At 61.9% G+C, this 5,000-nt stretch overlaps 1 pseudogene; it reads right to left on the bottom strand.

The window, feature by feature from the left end:
• LOC124575183 overlaps positions 1 to 5,000 on the bottom strand; it is an 8,517-nt pseudogene that overhangs the window by 2,716 nt on the left and 801 nt on the right.

Genomic DNA, 5,000 nt, shown 5'->3' with positions numbered 1-5,000 from the left:
GAGGCGCTGTTGCGGCTTCAGCGGAGCTCGGGAGATGACGTCAAGCTGCTCCACCAGGTGGCGACGTGGATTGAAGACACAGCGACCCGCCGTGGAAAATTGCAGCCCCAGGTACCGGAAGGTTTCACCCACACGCAGGGCAGGCATGGTGGTATTGCCTGCTGTGAAGGTGACATTGCTGTCCACCTTCACCTTCTTCTCGCGCCCTGACGCGACTAAGGCGAGGGTGAAACACTTCCGGGCGTTGATCTGCAGCCCCAGGTGGGCGAGGGCTGCGGTAGCTGCGTCGATGAGGGACTGCAAGCCCCTCGGGGTCGCTGCAAACAGCAAGACGTCATCTGCAAAGGCCGCAGCGTTGACTCTGCGACCGAGGATCCGAGCTCCGACGTGGGAGGGCAGTTGGCCTAAAACGTAGTCCACCGCAAAGTTGAACAGGAGGGGGGAGAGGGGATCGCCCTGGCGAACGCCCCGTGCTGGCTGCACAGACACGCCCACGCCGGCGCCGTCCGCTATCACTGTCGTGCTGCCCTCGTAGCACCGCTCGACATACTCGACAAAACAATCCGGCAGGCCATGCGCCTTCAGCACGGGGCGAAGGGCAGCATGATCTACCGAATCGAATGCCTTAGATACGTCGATCGATGCCACAAAGACAGAGCGGCAGGAGCGAACTGCGTCGGTGAGAGCAGTGTCCAAGATGAAGGTATTTTCCAACATCCCATCCCGAGGGATGAATGCCCGCTGACGTTCGTCCACAGCACATGCGCGCATCAGGCGTGACGCGAGAACCTTGTGAAAGGTCCGCGCCAACACCGAGCAGACCGTAATGGGGCGAAAGTCAGCGGGGGATGTTGGTGCAGCCGTCTTCGGGAGAAGGGACGTTCGCGCGCGAAGCAGGCTTTCCGGAAGGGCGCGGGCCAGAAGGAAGAGATTCATCACTTTCACCAGGACTTCGTGCGGCAGGCGCCGCAACTCCGCTGGGGTAAGGCCGTCCGGCCCGGCTGCTGATCCCCTGGGCGGCAACGCGGCGGCGACCTCCTCATGTGTGACCGGCCCCCATAGGCACTCGGGAGCGACAGGCTCCGAGTGCGGGAGGAGGCGGTCACGAATGAAGCCCGCGGTGGAGATGGGCTTCTTGGTGAAGAGGTCCGCCCAGAAGTCCAGCAGACCAGGGATGGCAGGTGGCGGCTGGAGCAGGGTGCCATCCAAGAGGCCGCGCACGCAACGTGCACGCGACCGTCGGAAGGCATCCTGCGTTCTCGCGTACTCCCAGCGGCGCCGCTTGCGCTTCTGCGTCGGCGGCGCGGCAGGCGGCCGCTTCGATGGTTGGCGCGGCCGCTGTGTCCTGGTGATCGATCTCTCCCCTCTGGACCCGACCGACGCAAGGGCATCCGGGAGCATGCCCAGGATGACATCGGGCGGCGTGCCCCGCCCCAGACCTATGACACGATCCAGGGCAGAGAAACGCTGGGCGGAAGCGGGTAGCCCCGCCAGATGCTCCCAGATGGCGGCGTCAGTCGGCCCCTCCGGCGGCGGCCCGGTGGTGTCGGCCGCGAAGTCCTCGGCTGCGTCGACGGGCGGCGCAGCGGCCTCGCCCGCGTCAGGCAGCGGGCTCGCTGCTCCCCGGCGGGACGCCGGCTCTTCCCCCCGACCGATCTCAAGCGCCTCCATGAATTGGCGGACAAGCTGCTTGTGGGCAGCTTGCCGCCGTCGGCACTTGATTGCCTCAAGCGTTCGGTCGGGGAACATCCTGATGAGCTCTTGATTTACAAAGAAGAACCGGGCGTCCCTCTCGAGGAACAGTTCGGCCTCCGCCTTGGCGAGCGACAGGACTTCTTCCTCCGTCCACCTCGCGCGATGCCTCTCCGTGACGATCTCCGCGTTGGCGGCCGCAAGGTGTTGGCGGCGGCGATGGACCCCGAGACCGTTCTTGGTGGTGAAGCTGCGGTGGCACTCACTACAGGCGTATACAGCTGCAAAAGTTACAAGATTTTCGGCACGGCCGGTTGGCCGGCTAGGTGCTGGGGGAGTTGGGGTGGCACCTTCAGCGGAAGGGCCACCACTTTTTCTCTGAATACTGCCCCCAACTAAAAAAGGGATAGTGCGAGGGGGGGCTGGTAACCCCCCCAAGCCCCTGGTGCGGTCTTCCACTCTGCGAAAATCAGCGGGCCCACGAGAAGGGGAGAAGACCGCAGGAGAGGAGAGGCTAAGAGGGCTAGGCCCATGTATTGCGCATCACTCTCCCTGTAACCATAACCCAAGGAAGGCACCTCGCAGCAGCAGCACGACTACATCAAGACCGCACTTCGAAAAGCCAAGTCCGGATGCAGCCACACCGCCGCCACTTGGCCAGATTAAGAGAAGTCATAGTTAACTCACGCCGTTTACCCGCGCCTTGCTTGAATTTCTTCAACGTTGACATTCAAAGAGCACTGGGCAGGAATCGCTTTTGGACGGAGGCTGGAGACTGAACGGGGTACCCCCCACAAGCACCAGCCACACGACCCGACCCCTGGGAACCCCAGTTAACGAGTAGACGTGAGTGTCACCGTACCACAGCAGGGTGGTCACCGACGAGAACCGCCAGATCGCTTACCCAGCCGGACCTGTGGGATGACTTTCGTGTTACGCCCGAACCCCAGGCGGCAGGGACACTAGGGACGCGGCGGAAAGAACAACGCCGCCACCTAGTGTGGGACTAGTCACCGGGGACGACACCCGGCGGCCGCCAGAAATGAGGGCGCAGGCTATCGGCACTGATATATGAAAATGGGCCGGTCGCCAAACGCACCACAAAAACCTACCGGGCGGCCGCCACGGAAACAATAGCCACAGGACCTGCGTCCCAGGTGCAGTGAGAAAGGTGAGAACCACCAGACTCGGTCGCACCTATGCCCCTCCGTGAAGCGGTTACTGTGCGGGTGTACCCGATGGGTTAATGACCAGTCACCCTGAAGGGGATACCTGGACGGCGCCCGAATGAAGTCCAATGTAGTGGAAATCACAGGGCGTCAACACCCGCTAGGGCCATCGCAATGCTTTGTTTTAATTAGACAGTCGGATTCCCCCAGTCCGTGCCAGTTCTGAGTTGATCGTTGAATGGCGGCCGAAGAGAATCCGCGCACCCGCGCGCCCCCGGAGGAGCACGCTAAGGCGGACGCGGCCTCGCAGCAAGGAAGATCCGTGGGAGGCCAAGGCACGGGACCGAGCTCGGATCCTGCACGCAGGTTGAAGCACCGGGGCGCGAACGCCGCGCAGGCGCGCGCATCCTGCACCGCCGGCCAGCACGAGGCCAACCAACGGCGAGAGCAGACCACGCCCGCGCTAAACGCCCGCACTTACCGGCACCCCTACGGCACTCACCTCGCCCAGGCCCGGCACGTTAGCGCTGACCCACTTCCCGACCAAGCCCGACACGCCCCGATCCTCAGAGCCAATCCTTATCCCGAAGTTACGGATCCAATTTGCCGACTTCCCTTACCTACATTATTCTATCGACTAGAGGCTCTTCACCTTGGAGACCTGCTGCGGATATGGGTACGAACCGGCGCGACACCTCCACGTGGCCCTCTCCCGGATTTTCAAGGTCCGAGGGGAAGATCGGGACACCGCCGCAACTGCGGTGCTCTTCGCGTTCCAAACCCTATCTCCCTGCTAGAGGATTCCAGGGAACTCGAACGCTCATGCAGAAAAGAAAACTCTTCCCCGATCTCCCGACGGCGTCTCCGGGTCCTTTTGGGTTACCCCGACGAGCATCTCTAAAAGAGGGGCCCGACTTGTATCGGTTCCGCTGCCGGGTTCCGGAATAGGAACCGGATTCCCTTTCGCCCAACGGGGGCCAGCACAAAGTGCATCATGCTATGACGGCCCCCATCAACATCGGATTTCTCCTAGGGCTTAGGATCGACTGACTCGTGTGCAACGGCTGTTCACACGAAACCCTTCTCCGCGTCAGCCCTCCAGGGCCTCGCTGGAGTATTTGCTACTACCACCAAGATCTGCACCGACGGCGGCTCCAGGCAGGCTCACGCCCAGACCCTTCTGCGCCCACCGCCGCGACCCTCCTACTCGTCAGGGCTTCGCGGCCGGCCGCAAGGACCGGCCATGACTGCCAGACTGACGGCCGAGTATAGGCACGACGCTTCAGCGCCATCCATTTTCAGGGCTAGTTGCTTCGGCAGGTGAGTTGTTACACACTCCTTAGCGGATTCCGACTTCCATGGCCACCGTCCTGCTGTCTTAAGCAACCAACGCCTTTCATGGTTTCCCATGAGCGTCGATTCGGGCGCCTTAACTCGGCGTTTGGTTCATCCCACAGCGCCAGTTCTGCTTACCAAAAGTGGCCCACTTGGCACTCCGATCCGAGTCGTTTGCTCGCGGCTTCAGCATATCAAGCAAGCCGGAGATCTCACCCATTTAAAGTTTGAGAATAGGTTGAGGTCGTTTCGGCCCCAAGGCCTCTAATCATTCGCTTTACCGGATGAGACTCGTACGAGCACCAGCTATCCTGAGGGAAACTTCGGAGGGAACCAGCTACTAGATGGTTCGATTAGTCTTTCGCCCCTATACCCAGCTCCGACGATCGATTTGCACGTCAGAATCGCTACGGACCTCCATCAGGGTTTCCCCTGACTTCGTCCTGGCCAGGCATAGTTCACCATCTTTCGGGTCCCAACGTGTACGCTCTAGGTGCGCCTCACCTCGCAATGAGGACGAGACGCCCCGGGAGTGCGGAGGCCGCCGCCCCGTGAAGGGCGGGGAAGCCCCATCCTCCCTCGGCCCGCGCAAGGCGAGACCTTCACTTTCATTACGCCTTTAGGTTTCGTACAGCCCAATGACTCGCGCACATGTTAGACTCCTTGGTCCGTGTTTCAAGACGGGTCGTGAAATTGTCCAAAGCTGAAGCGCCGCTGACGGGAGCGATTATTCCGCCCGAGAGCATCCCGAGCCAACAGCGGCGCGGGTCCGGGGCCGGGCCAGGTAGGTCCGTCATCCGGGAA

The sequence above is a fragment of the Schistocerca americana genome, unplaced genomic scaffold, assembly GCF_021461395.2.
Source record: "Schistocerca americana isolate TAMUIC-IGC-003095 unplaced genomic scaffold, iqSchAmer2.1 HiC_scaffold_228, whole genome shotgun sequence".
In the NCBI taxonomy this organism is placed as follows: domain Eukaryota; kingdom Metazoa; phylum Arthropoda; class Insecta; order Orthoptera; family Acrididae; genus Schistocerca; species Schistocerca americana.
The sequence above is the reverse complement of the archived record's forward strand: the minus strand, read 5'-3'. Positions and strand labels throughout refer to the sequence as shown.